Genomic DNA, 15,083 nt, shown 5'->3' with positions numbered 1-15,083 from the left:
CGTCGACCTCGGCGGAGGATAACTTACCGACCACCACCGGCAGTGGTCGGTAACGGCTCGGGGGGTATAAGCTGCCGCGTTAAAAATGAAACCCGAATTTCGGCGGTTCCACGGTTCAGGGCTGAAAAGGGCCCGAAAGAAAATAACTGATTCAAACGTTCGAATTTAACGCCAACTTCGCGACGCTGACATCGCATCTGCGGCGAGTGCCGCCACAGTCGCCGCGTTTACTCTCCCTTGATAGTTGAGCGAATGGACTTGTAACTTCGAGGTTACAAATCCGACTCTACGTTTATGTTTACATTTTCCATTAATTTTAAAGGGTGAGGGGGGGTTGGGGGGGAGGATGGCGATGACAGACCAATTGCGCACCTGCCCGCCACCATCGTCGCTACCGACGACCTCGACCTCGAGCCGAGCGGGGCCGAAGGCCCGACGAGCTCCCGGAAATTTCGGAAAGGCGATATACCTTTAATTCCCAGTTGGCCGTAACTTTCTCGATGACGTCAAATTAGTGAAAAATCAAAGTTTCTTTCTCGCCGTATAGCTCGAGAACGGGTCGACGGGTGCGGGCGAGAGTAGGCTTGTCGGACGGAGGACGCGGAGACGAAGGCTTACCGCGCGAAAAATTCGCGAAAATTCGCGGAAAATTTTTTACGTGTGCATCGGTAACGCGCGTCGACCTCGGCGGAGGATAACTTACCGACCACCACCGGCAGTGGTCGGTAACGGCTCGGGGGGTATAAGCTGCCGCGTTAAAAATGAAACCCGAATTTCGGCGCTTCCACGGTTCAGGGCTGAAAAGGGCCCGAAAGAAAATAACTGATTCAAACGTTCGAATTTAACGCCAACTTCGCGACGCTGACATCGCATCGGCGGCGAGTGCCGCCACAGTCGCCGCGTTTACTCTCCCTTGATAGTTGAGCGAATGGACTTGTAACTTCGAGGTTACAAATCCGACTCTACGTTTAGGTTTACATTTTCCATTAATTTTAAAGGGTGAGGGGGGGTTGGGGGGGAGGATAGCGATGACAGACCAATTGCGCACCTCCCCGCCACCATCGTCGCTACCGACGACCTCGACCTCGAGCCGAGCGGGGCCGAAGGCCCGACGGGCTCCCGGAAATTTAGGAAAGGCGATATACCTTTAATTCCCAGTTGGCCGTAACTTTCTCGATGACGTCAAATTAGTGAAAAATCAAAGTTTCTTTCTCGCCGTATAGCTCGAGAACGGGTCGACGGGTGCGGGCGAGAGTAGGCTTGTCGGACGGAGGACGCGGAGACGAAGGCTTACCGCGCGAAAAATTCGCGAAAATTCGCGGAAAATTTTTTACGTGTGCATCGGTAACGCGCGTCAACCTCGGCGGAGGATAACTTACCGACCACCACCGGCAGTGGTCGGTAACGGCTCGGGGGGTATAAGCTGCCGCGTTAAAAATGAAACCCGAATTTCGGCGCTTCCACGGTTCAGGGCTGAAAAGGGCCCGAAAGAAAATAACTGATTCAAACGTTCGAATTTAACGCCAACTTCGCGACGCTGACATCGCATCGGCGGCGAGTGCCGCCACAGTCGCCGCGTTTACTCTCCCTTGATAGTTGAGCGAATGGACTTGTAACTTCGAGGTTACAAATCCGACTCTACGTTTAGGTTTACATTTTCCATTAATTTTGAAGGGTGAGGGGGGGTTGGGGGGGAGGATAGCGATGACAGACCAATTGCGCACCTCCCCGCCACCATCGTCGCTACCGACGACCTCGACCTCGAGCCGAGCGGGGCCGAAGGCCCGACGGGCTCCCGGAAATTTCGGAAAGGCGATATACCTTTAATTCCCAGTTGGCCGTAACTTTCTCGATGACGTCAAATTAGTGAAAAATCAAAGTTTCTTTCTCGCCGTATAGCTCGAGAACGGGTCGACGGGTGCGGGCGAGAGTAGGCTTGTCGGACGGTGGACGCGGAGACGAAGGCTTACCGCGCGAAAAATTCGCGAAAATTCGCGGAAAATTTTTTACGTGTGCATCAGTAACGCGCGTCGACCTCGGCGGAGGATAACTTACCGACCACCACCGACAGTGGTCGGTAACGGCGCGGGGGGTATAAGCTGCCGCGTTAAAAATGAAACCCGAATTTCGGCGCTTCCACGGTTCAGGGCTGAAAAGGGCCCGAAAGAAAATAACTGATTCAAACGTTCGAATTTAACGCCAACTTCGCGACGCTGACATCGCATCTGCGGCGAGTGCCGCCACAGTCGCCGCGTTTACTCTCCCTTGATAGTTGAGCGAATGGACTTGTAACTTCGAGGTTACAAATCCGACTCTACGTTTAGGTTTACATTTTCCATTAATTTTAAAGGGTGAGGGGGGGTTGGGGGGGAGGATGGCGATGACAGACCAATTGCGCACCTCCCCGCCACCATCGTCGCTACCGACGACCTCGACCTCGAGCCGAGCGGGGCCGAAGGCCCGACGAGCTCCCGGAAATTTCGGAAAGGCGATATACCTTTAATTCCCAGTTGGCCGTAACTTTCTCGATGACGTCAAATTAGTGAAAAATCAAAGTTTCTTTCTCGCCGTATAGCTCGAGAACGGGTCGACGGGTGCGGGCGAGAGTAGGCTTGTCGGACGGAGGACGCGGAGACGAAGGCTTACCGCGCGAAAAATTCGCGAAAATTCGCGGAAAATTTTTTACGTGTGCATCGGTAACGCGCGTCGACCTCGGCGGAGGATAACTTACCGACCACCACCGGCAGTGGTCGGTAACGGCTCGGGGGGTATAAGCTGCCGCGTTAAAAATGAAACCCGAATTTCGGCGCTTCCACGGTTCAGGGCTGAAAAGGGCCCGAAAGAAAATAACTGATTCAAACGTTCGAATTTAACGCCAACTTCGCGACGCTGACATCGCATCGGCGGCGAGTGCCGCCACAGTCGCCGCGTTTACTCTCCCTTGATAGTTGAGCGAATGGACTTGTAACTTCGAGGTTACAAATCCGACTCTACGTTTAGGTTTACATTTTCCATTAATTTTGAAGGGTGAGGGGGGGTTGGGGGGGAGGATAGCGATGACAGACCAATTGCGCACCTCCCCGCCACCATCGTCGCTACCGACGACCTCGACCTCGAGCCGAGCGGGGCCGAAGGCCCGACGGGCTCCCGGAAATTTCGGAAAGGCGATATACCTTTAATTCCCAGTTGGCCGTAACTTTCTCGATGACGTCAAATTAGTGAAAAATCAAAGTTTCTTTCTCGCCGTATAGCTCGAGAACGGGTCGACGGGTGCGGGCGAGAGTAGGCTTGTCGGACGGTGGACGCGGAGACGAAGGCTTACCGCGCGAAAAATTCGCGAAAATTCGCGGAAAATTTTTTACGTGTGCATCAGTAACGCGCGTCGACCTCGGCGGAGGATAACTTACCGACCACCACCGACAGTGGTCGGTAACGGCGCGGGGGGTATAAGCTGCCGCGTTAAAAATGAAACCCGAATTTCGGCGCTTCCACGGTTCAGGGCTGAAAAGGGCCCGAAAGAAAATAACTGATTCAAACGTTCGAATTTAACGCCAACTTCGCGACGCTGACATCGCATCTGCGGCGAGTGCCGCCACAGTCGCCGCGTTTACTCTCCCTTGATAGTTGAGCGAATGGACTTGTAACTTCGAGGTTACAAATCCGACTCTACGTTTAGGTTTACATTTTCCATTAATTTTAAAGGGCGAGGGGGGCTGGAGGGGAGGATGGCGATGACAGACCAATTGCGCACCTCCCCGCCACCATCGTCGCTACCGACGACCTCGACCTCGAGCCGAGCGGGGCCGAAGGCCCGACGAGCTCCCGGAAATTTCGGAAAGGCGATATACCTTTAATTCCCAGTTGGCCGTAACTTTCTCGATGACGTCAAATTAGCGAAAAATCAAAGTTTCTTTGTCGCCGTATAGCTCGAGAACGGGTCGACGGGTGCGGGCGAGAGTAGGCTCGTCGGACGGAGGACGCGGAGACGAAGGCTTACCGCGCGAAAAATTCGCGAAAATTCGCGGAAAATTTTTTACGTGTGCATCGGTAACGCGCGTCGACCTCGGCGGAGGATAACTTACCGACCACCACCGGCAGTGGTCGGTAACGGCTCGGGGAGTATAAGCTGCCGCGTTAAAAATGAAACCCGAATTTCGGCGCTTCCACGGTTCAGGGCTGAAAAGGGCCCGAAAGAAAATAACTGATTCAAACGTTCGAATTTAAGCCAACTTCGCGACGCTGACATCGCATCGGCGGCGAGTGCCGCCACAGTCGCCGCGTTTACTCTCCCTTGATAGTTGAGCGAATGGACTTGTAACTTCGAGGTTACAAATCCGACTCTACGTTTAGGTTTACATTTTCCATTAATTTTAAAGGGTGAGGGGGGGTTGGGGGGGAGGATAGCGATGACAGACCAATTGCGCACCTCCCCGCCACCATCGTCGCTACCGACGACCTCGACCTCGAGCCGAGCGGGGCCGAAGGCCCGACGGGCTCCCGGAAATTTAGGAAAGGCGATATACCTTTAATTCCCAGTTGGCCGTAACTTTCTCGATGACGTCAAATTAGTGAAAAATCAAAGTTTCTTTCTCGCCGTATAGCTCGAGAACGGGTCGACGGGTGCGGGCGAGAGTAGGCTTGTCGGACGGAGGACGCGGAGACGAAGGCTTACCGCGCGAAAAATTCGCGAAAATTCGCGGAAAATTTTTTACGTGTGCATCGGTAACGCGCGTCGACCTCGGCGGAGGATAACTTACCGACCACCACCGGCAGTGGTCGGTAACGGCTCGGGGGGTATAAGCTGCCGCGTTAAAAATGAAACCCGAATTTCGGCGCTTCCACGGTTCAGGGCTGAAAAGGGCCCGAAAGAAAATAACTGATTCAAACGTTCGAATTTAACGCCAACTTCGCGACGCTGACATCACATCGGCGGCGAGTGCCGCCACAGTCGCCGCGTTTACTCTCCCTTGATAGTTGAGCGAATGGACTTGTAACTTCGAGGTTACAAATCCGACTCTACGTTTAGGTTTACATTTTCCATTAATTTTAAAGGGTGAGGGGGGGTTGGGGGGGAGGATAGCGATGACAGACCAATTGCGCACCTCCCCGCCACCATCGTCGCTACCGACGACCTCGACCTCGAGCCGAGCGGGGCCGAAGGCCCGACGGGCTCCCGGAAATTTAGGAAAGGCGATATACCTTTAATTCCCAGTTGGCCGTAACTTTCTCGATGACGTCAAATTAGTGAAAAATCAAAGTTTCTTTCTCGCCGTATAGCTCGAGAACGGGTCGACGGGTGCGGGCGAGAGTAGGCTTGTCGGACGGAGGACGCGGAGACGAAGGCTTACCGCGCGAAAAATTCGCGAAAATTCGCGGAAAATTTTTTACGTGTGCATCGGTAACGCGCGTCGACCTCGGCGGAGGATAACTTACCGACCACCACCGGCAGTGGTCGGTAACGGCTCGGGGGGTATAAGCTGCCGCGTTAAAAATGAAACCCGAATTTCGGCGCTTCCACGGTTCAGGGCTGAAAAGGGCCCGAAAGAAAATAACTGATTCAAACGTTCGAATTTAACGCCAACTTCGCGACGCTGACATCGCATCGGCGGCGAGTGCCGCCACAGTCGCCGCGTTTACTCTCCCTTGATAGTTGAGCGAATGGACTTGTAACTTCGAGGTTACAAATCCGACTCTACGTTTAGGTTTACATTTTCCATTAATTTTAAAGGGTGAGGGGGGGTTGGGGGGGAGGATAGCGATGACAGACCAATTGCGCACCTCCCCGCCACCATCGTCGCTACCGACGACCTCGACCTCGAGCCGAGCGGGGCCGAAGGCCCGATGGGCTCCCGGAAATTTAGGAAAGGCGATATACCTTTAATTCCCAGTTGGCCGTAACTTTCTCGATGACGTCAAATTAGTGAAAAATCAAAGTTTCTTTCTCGCCGTATAGCTCGAGAACGGGTCGACGGGTGCGGGCGAGAGTAGGCTTGTCGGACGGAGGACGCGGAGACGAAGGCTTACCGCGCGAAAAATTCGCGAAAATTCGCGGAAAATTTTTTACGTGTGCATCGGTAACGCGCGTCAACCTCGGCGGAGGATAACTTACCGACCACCACCGGCAGTGGTCGGTAACGGCTCGGGGGGTATAAGCTGCCGCGTTAAAAATGAAACCCGAATTTCGGCGCTTCCACGGTTCAGGGCTGAAAAGGGCCCGAAAGAAAATAACTGATTCAAACGTTCGAATTTAACGCCAACTTCGCGACGCTGACATCGCATCGGCGGCGAGTGCCGCCACAGTCGCCGCGTTTACTCTCCCTTGATAGTTGAGCGAATGGACTTGTAACTTCGAGGTTACAAATCCGACTCTACGTTTAGGTTTACATTTTCCATTAATTTTGAAGGGTGAGGGGGGGTTGGGGGGGAGGATAGCGATGACAGACCAATTGCGCACCTCCCCGCCACCATCGTCGCTACCGACGACCTCGACCTCGAGCCGAGCGGGGCCGAAGGCCCGACGGGCTCCCGGAAATTTCGGAAAGGCGATATACCTTTAATTCCCAGTTGGCCGTAACTTTCTCGATGACGTCAAATTAGTGAAAAATCAAAGTTTCTTTCTCGCCGTATAGCTCGAGAACGGGTCGACGGGTGCGGGCGAGAGTAGGCTTGTCGGACGGTGGACGCGGAGACGAAGGCTTACCGCGCGAAAAATTCGCGAAAATTCGCGGAAAATTTTTTACGTGTGCATCAGTAACGCGCGTCGACCTCGGCGGAGGATAACTTACCGACCACCACCGACAGTGGTCGGTAACGGCGCGGGGGGTATAAGCTGCCGCGTTAAAAATGAAACCCGAATTTCGGCGCTTCCACGGTTCAGGGCTGAAAAGGGCCCGAAAGAAAATAACTGATTCAAACGTTCGAATTTAACGCCAACTTCGCGACGCTGACATCGCATCTGCGGCGAGTGCCGCCACAGTCGCCGCGTTTACTCTCCCTTGATAGTTGAGCGAATGGACTTGTAACTTCGAGGTTACAAATCCGACTCTACGTTTAGGTTTACATTTTCCATTAATTTTAAAGGGTGAGGGGGGGTTGGGGGGGAGGATGGCGATGACAGACCAATTGCGCACCTCCCCGCCACCATCGTCGCTACCGACGACCTCGACCTCGAGCCGAGCGGGGCCGAAGGCCCGACGAGCTCCCGGAAATTTCGGAAAGGCGATATACCTTTAATTCCCAGTTGGCCGTAACTTTCTCGATGACGTCAAATTAGTGAAAAATCAAAGTTTCTTTCTCGCCGTATAGCTCGAGAACGGGTCGACGGGTGCGGGCGAGAGTAGGCTTGTCGGACGGAGGACGCGGAGACGAAGGCTTACCGCGCGAAAAATTCGCGAAAATTCGCGGAAAATTTTTTACGTGTGCATCGGTAACGCGCGTCGACCTCGGCGGAGGATAACTTACCGACCACCACCGGCAGTGGTCGGTAACGGCTCGGGGGGTATAAGCTGCCGCGTTAAAAATGAAACCCGAATTTCGGCGCTTCCACGGTTCAGGGCTGAAAAGGGCCCGAAAGAAAATAACTGATTCAAACGTTCGAATTTAACGCCAACTTCGCGACGCTGACATCGCATCGGCGGCGAGTGCCGCCACAGTCGCCGCGTTTACTCTCCCTTGATAGTTGAGCGAATGGACTTGTAACTTCGAGGTTACAAATCCGACTCTACGTTTAGGTTTACATTTTCCATTAATTTTGAAGGGTGAGGGGGGGTTGGGGGGGAGGATAGCGATGACAGACCAATTGCGCACCTCCCCGCCACCATCGTCGCTACCGACGACCTCGACCTCGAGCCGAGCGGGGCCGAAGGCCCGACGGGCTCCCGGAAATTTCGGTAAGGCGATATACCTTTAATTCCCAGTTGGCCGTAACTTTCTCGATGACGTCAAATTAGTGAAAAATCAAAGTTTCTTTCTCGCCGTATAGCTCGAGAACGGGTCGACGGGTGCGGGCGAGAGTAGGCTTGTCGGACGGTGGACGCGGAGACGAAGGCTTACCGCGCGAAAAATTCGCGAAAATTCGCGGAAAATTTTTTACGTGTGCATCAGTAACGCGCGTCGACCTCGGCGGAGGATAACTTACCGACCACCACCGACAGTGGTCGGTAACGGCGCGGGGGGTATAAGCTGCCGCGTTAAAAATGAAACCCGAATTTCGGCGCTTCCACGGTTCAGGGCTGAAAAGGGCCCGAAAGAAAATAACTGATTCAAACGTTCGAATTTAACGCCAACTTCGCGACGCTGACATCGCATCTGCGGCGAGTGCCGCCACAGTCGCCGCGTTTACTCTCCCTTGATAGTTGAGCGAATGGACTTGTAACTTCGAGGTTACAAATCCGACTCTACGTTTAGGTTTACATTTTCCATTAATTTTAAAGGGTGTGGGGGGCTGGAGGGGAGGATGGCGATGACAGACCAATTGCGCACCTCCCCGCCACCATCGTCGCTACCGACGACCTCGACCTCGAGCCGAGCGGGGCCGAAGGCCCGACGAGCTCCCGGAAATTTCGGAAAGGCGATATACCTTTAATTCCCAGTTGGCCGTAACTTTCTCGATGACGTCAAATTAGCGAAAAATCAAAGTTTCTTTGTCGCCGTATAGCTCGAGAACGGGTCGACGGGTGCGGGCGAGAGTAGGCTCGTCGGACGGAGGACGCGGAGACGAAGGCTTACCGCGCGAAAAATTCGCGAAAATTCGCGGAAAATTTTTTACGTGTGCATCAGTAACGCGCGTCGACCTCGGCGGAGGATAACTTACCGACCACCACCGACAGTGGTCGGTAACGGCGCGGGGGGTATAAGCTGCCGCGTTAAAAATGAAACCCGAATTTCGGCGCTTCCACGGTTCAGGGCTGAAAAGGGCCCGAAAGAAAATAACTGATTCAAACGTTCGAATTTAACGCCAACTTCGCGACGCTGACATCGCATCTGCGGCGAGTGCCGCCACAGTCGCCGCGTTTACTCTCCCTTGATAGTTGAGCGAATGGACTTGTAACTTCGAGGTTACAAATCCGACTCTACGTTTAGGTTTACATTTTCCATTAATTTTAAAGGGTGAGGGGGGGTTGGGGGGGAGGATGGCGATGACAGACCAATTGCGCACCTCCCCGCCACCATCGTCGCTACCGACGACCTCGACCTCGAGCCGAGCGGGGCCGAAGGCCCGACGAGCTCCCGGAAATTTCGGAAAGGCGATATACCTTTAATTCCCAGTTGGCCGTAACTTTCTCGATGACGTCAAATTAGTGAAAAATCAAAGTTTCTTTCTCGCCGTATAGCTCGAGAACGGGTCGACGGGTGCGGGCGAGAGTAGGCTTGTCGGACGGAGGACGCGGAGACGAAGGCTTACCGCGCGAAAAATTCGCGAAAATTCGCGGAAAATTTTTTACGTGTGCATCGGTAACGCGCGTCGACCTCGGCGGAGGATAACTTACCGACCACCACCGGCAGTGGTCGGTAACGGCTCGGGGGGTATAAGCTGCCGCGTTAAAAATGAAACCCGAATTTCGGCGCTTCCACGGTTCAGGGCTGAAAAGGGCCCGAAAGAAAATAACTGATTCAAACGTTCGAATTTAACGCCAACTTCGCGACGCTGACATCGCATCGGCGGCGAGTGCCGCCACAGTCGCCGCGTTTACTCTCCCTTGATAGTTGAGCGAATGGACTTGTAACTTCGAGGTTACAAATCCGACTCTACGTTTAGGTTTACATTTTCCATTAATTTTGAAGGGTGAGGGGGGGTTGGGGGGGAGGATAGCGATGACAGACCAATTGCGCACCTCCCCGCCACCATCGTCGCTACCGACGACCTCGACCTCGAGCCGAGCGGGGCCGAAGGCCCGACGGGCTCCCGGAAATTTCGGTAAGGCGATATACCTTTAATTCCCAGTTGGCCGTAACTTTCTCGATGACGTCAAATTAGTGAAAAATCAAAGTTTCTTTCTCGCCGTATAGCTCGAGAACGGGTCGACGGGTGCGGGCGAGAGTAGGCTTGTCGGACGGTGGACGCGGAGACGAAGGCTTACCGCGCGAAAAATTCGCGAAAATTCGCGGAAAATTTTTTACGTGTGCATCAGTAACGCGCGTCGACCTCGGCGGAGGATAACTTACCGACCACCACCGACAGTGGTCGGTAACGGCGCGGGGGGTATAAGCTGCCGCGTTAAAAATGAAACCCGAATTTCGGCGCTTCCACGGTTCAGGGCTGAAAAGGGCCCGAAAGAAAATAACTGATTCAAACGTTCGAATTTAACGCCAACTTCGCGACGCTGACATCGCATCTGCGGCGAGTGCCGCCACAGTCGCCGCGTTTACTCTCCCTTGATAGTTGAGCGAATGGACTTGTAACTTCGAGGTTACAAATCCGACTCTACGTTTAGGTTTACATTTTCCATTAATTTTAAAGGGTGTGGGGGGCTGGAGGGGAGGATGGCGATGACAGACCAATTGCGCACCTCCCCGCCACCATCGTCGCTACCGACGACCTCGACCTCGAGCCGAGCGGGGCCGAAGGCCCGACGAGCTCCCGGAAATTTCGGAAAGGCGATATACCTTTAATTCCCAGTTGGCCGTAACTTTCTCGATGACGTCAAATTAGCGAAAAATCAAAGTTTCTTTGTCGCCGTATAGCTCGAGAACGGGTCGACGGGTGCGGGCGAGAGTAGGCTCGTCGGACGGAGGACGCGGAGACGAAGGCTTACCGCGCGAAAAATTCGCGAAAATTCGCGGAAAATTTTTTACGTGTGCATCAGTAACGCGCGTCGACCTCGGCGGAGGATAACTTACCGACCACCACCGACAGTGGTCGGTAACGGCGCGGGGGGTATAAGCTGCCGCGTTAAAAATGAAACCCGAATTTCGGCGCTTCCACGGTTCAGGGCTGAAAAGGGCCCGAAAGAAAATAACTGATTCAAACGTTCGAATTTAACGCCAATTTCGCGACGCTGACTTCGCATCGATGGCGAGTGCCGCCACAGTCGCCGCGTTTACTCTCCCTTGATGGTTGAGCGAATGGACTTGTAACTTCGAGGTTACGAATCCGACTCTACGTTTAGGTTTACATTTTCCATTAATTTTAAAGGGTGAGGAAGGGTTGGGGGGGGGGGGATGGCGATGACAGACCAATTGCGCACCTCCCCGCCACCATCGTCGCTACCGACTACCTCGACCTCGAGGCGAGCGGGGCCGAAGGCCCGACGAGCTCCCGGAAATTTCGGAAAGGCGATATACCTTTAATTCCCAGTTGGCCGTAACTTTCTCGATGACGTCAAATTAGTGAAAAATCAAAGTTTCTTTGTCGCCGTATAGCTCGAGAACGGGTCGACGGGTGCGGGCGAGAGTAGGCTTGTCGGACGGAGGACGCGGAGACGAAGGCTTCCCGCGCGAAAAATTCGCGAAAGTTCGCTGAAAATTTTTTACGTGTGCATCGGTAACGCGCGTCGACCTCGGCGGAGGATAACTTACCGACCACCACCGGCAGTGGTCGGTAACGGCTCGGGGGGTATAAGCTGCCGCGTTAAAAATGAAACCCGAATTTCGGCGCTTCCACGGTTCAGGGCTGAAAAGGGCCCGAAAGAAAATAACTGATTCAAACGTTCGAATTTAACGCCAACTTCGCGACGCTGACATCGCATCGGCGGCGAGTGCCGCCACAGTCGCCGCGTTTACTCTCCCTTGATAGTTGAGCGAATGGACTTGTAACTTCGAGGTTACAAATCCGACTCTACGTTTATGTTTACATTTTCCATTAATTTTAAAGGGTGAGGGGGGGTTGGGGGGAGGATGGCGATGACAGACCAATTGCGCACCTCCCCGCCACTATCGTCGCTACCGACGACCTCGACCTCGAGCCGAGCGGGGCCGAAGGCCCGACGGGCTCCCGGAAATTTCGGAAAGGCGATATACCTTTAATTCCCAGTTGGCCGTAACTTTCTCGATGACGTCAAATTAGTGAAAAATCAAAGTTTCTTTGTCGCCGTATAGCTCGAGAACGGGTCGACGGGTGCGGGCGAGAGTGGGCTTGTCGGACGGAGGACGCGGAGACGAAGGCTTACCGCGCGAAAAATTCGCGAAAGTTCGCTGAAAATTTTTTACGTGTGCATCGGTAACGCGCGTCGACCTCGGCGGAGGATAACTTACCGACCACCACCGGCAGTGGTCGGTAACGGCTCGGGGGGTATAAGCTGCCGCGTTAAAAATGAAACCCGAATTTCGGCGCTTCCACGGTTCAGGGCTGAAAAGGGCCCGAAAGAAAATAACTGATTCAAACGTTCGAATTTAACGCCAACTTCGCGACGCTGACATCGCATCGGCGGCGAGTGCCGCCACAGTCGCAGCGTTTACTCTCCCTTGATAGTTGAGCGAATGGACTTGTAACTTCGAGGTTACAAATCCGACTCTACGTTTATGTTTACATTTTCCATTAATTTTAAAGGGTGAGGGGGGGTTGGGGGGGAGGATGGCGATGACAGACCAATTGCGCACCTCCCCGCCACCATCGTCGCTACCGACGACCTCGACCTCGAGCCGAGCGGGGCCGAAGGCCCGACGAGCTCCCGGACGTTTCGGAAAGGCGATATACCTTTAATTCCCAGTTGGCCGTAACTTTCTCGATGACGTCAAATTAGTGAAAAATCAAAGTTTCTTTGTCGCCGTATAGCTCGAGAACGGGTCGACGGGTGCGGGCGAGAGTAGGCTTGTCGGACGGAGGACGCGGAGACGAAGGCTTACCGCGCGAAAAATTCGCGAAAATTCGCGGAAAATTTTTTACGTGTGCATCGGTAACGCGCGTCGACCTCGGCGGAGGATAACTTACCGACCACCACCGGCAGTGGTCGGTAACGGCTCGGGGGGTATAAGCTGCCGCGTTAAAAATGAAACCCGAATTTCGGCGCTTCCACGGTTCAGGGCTGAAAAGGGCCCGAAAGAAAATAACTGATCCAAACGTTCGAATTTAACGCCAACTTCGCGACGCTGACATCGCATCGGCGGCGAGTGCCGCCACAGTCGCCGCGTTTACTCTCCCTTGATAGTTGAGCGAATTGACTTGTAACTTTGAGCTTACGAATCCGACTCTACGTTTATGTTTACATTTTCCATTAATTTTAAAGGGGTAAGGGGGGGTTGGGGGGTGGTTGGCGATGACAGACCAATCGCACGCCTCCCCGCCACCATCGTCGCTACCGACGACCTCGACCTCGAGCCGAGCGGGGCCGAAGGCCCGACGGGCTCCCGGAAATTTCGGAAAGGCGATATACCTTTAATTCCCAGTTGGCCGTAACTTTCTCGATGACGTCAAATTAGTGAAAAATCAAAGTTTCTTTGTCGCTGTATAGCTCGAGAACGGGTCGACGGGTGCGGGCGAGAGTAGGCTCGTCGGACGGAGGACGCGGATACGAAGGCTTACGCGCGAAAAATTCGCGAAAATTCGCGGAAAATTTTTTACGTGTGCATCGGTAACGCGCGTCGACCTCGGCGGAGGATAACTTACCGACCACCACCGGCAGTGGTCGGTAACGGCTCGGGGGGGATAAGCTGCCGCGTTAAAAATGAAACCCGAATTTCAGCGCTTCCACGGTTCAGGGCTGAAAATGGCCCGAAAGAAATTAACTGATTCAAACGTTCGAATTTAACGCCAACTTCGCGACGCTGACTTCGCATCGATGGCGAGTGCCGCCACAGTCGCCGCGTTTACTCTCCCTTGATAGTTGAGCGAATTGACTTGTAACTTTGAGCTTACGAATCCGACTCTACGTTTATGTTTACATTTTCCATTAATTTTAAAGGGGTAGGGGGGGTTGGGGGGTGGTTGGCGATGACAGACCAATCGCACGCCTCCCCGCCACCATCGTCGCTACCGACGACCTCGACCTCGAGCCGAGCGGGGCCGAAGGCCCGACGAGCTCCCGGAAATTTCGGAAAGGCGATATACCTTTAATTCCCATTTGGCCGTAACTTTCTCGATGACGTCAAATTAGTGAAAAATCAAAGTTTCTTTGTCGCCGTATAGCTCGAGAACGGGTCGACGGGTGCGGGCGAGAGTAGGCTTGTCGGACGGTGGACGCGGAGACGAAGGCTTACCGCGCGAAAATTCGCGGAAAATTTTTTACGTGTGCATCGGTAACGCGCGTCGACCTCGGCGGAGGATAACTTACCGACCACCACCGGCAGTGGTCGGTAACGGCTCGGGGGGTATAAGCTGCCGCGTTAAAAATGAAACCCGAATTTCGGCGCTTCCACGGTTCAGGGCTGAAAAGGGCCCGAAAGAAAATAACTGATCCAAACGTTCGAATTTAACGCCAATTTCGCGACGCTGACTTTGCATCGATGGCGAGTGCCGCCACAGTCGCCGCGTTTACTCTCCCTTGATGGTTGAGCGAATGGACTTGTAACTTCGAGGTTACGAATCCGACTCTACGTTTAGGTTTACATTTTCCATTAATTTTAAAGGGTGAGGAAGGGTTGGAGGGGGGATGGCGATGACAAACCAATTGCGCACCTCCCCGCCACCGTCGTCGCTACCGACGACCTCGACCTCGAGCCGAGCGGGGCCGAAGGCCCGACGAGCTCCCGGAAATTTCGAAAAGGCGATATACCTTTAATTCCCAGTTGGCCGTAACTTTCTCGATGACGTCAAATTAGTGAAAAATCAAAGTTTCTTTGTCGCCGTATAGCTCGAGAACGGGTCGACGGGTGCGGGCGAGAGTAGGCTTGTCGGACGGTGGACGCGGAGACGAAGGCTTACCGCGCGAAAATTCGCGGAAAATTTTTTACGTGTGCATCGGTAACGCGCGTCGACCTCGGCGGAGGATAACTTACCGACCACCACCGGCAGTGGTCGGTAACGGCTCGGGGGGTATAAGCTGCCGCGTTAAAAATGAAACCCGAATTTCGGCGCTTCCACGGTTCAGGGCTGAAAAGGACCCGAAAGAAAATAACTGATTCAAACGTTCGAATTTAACGCCAACTTCGCGACGCTGACATCGCATCTGCGGCGAGTGCCGCCACAGTCGCCGCGTTTACTCTCCCTT

Source organism: Lasioglossum baleicum, unplaced genomic scaffold, assembly GCF_051020765.1.
Source record: "Lasioglossum baleicum unplaced genomic scaffold, iyLasBale1 scaffold0022, whole genome shotgun sequence".
Classification (NCBI taxonomy): domain Eukaryota; kingdom Metazoa; phylum Arthropoda; class Insecta; order Hymenoptera; family Halictidae; genus Lasioglossum; species Lasioglossum baleicum.
Note: the sequence above shows the minus strand (reverse complement) of the source record.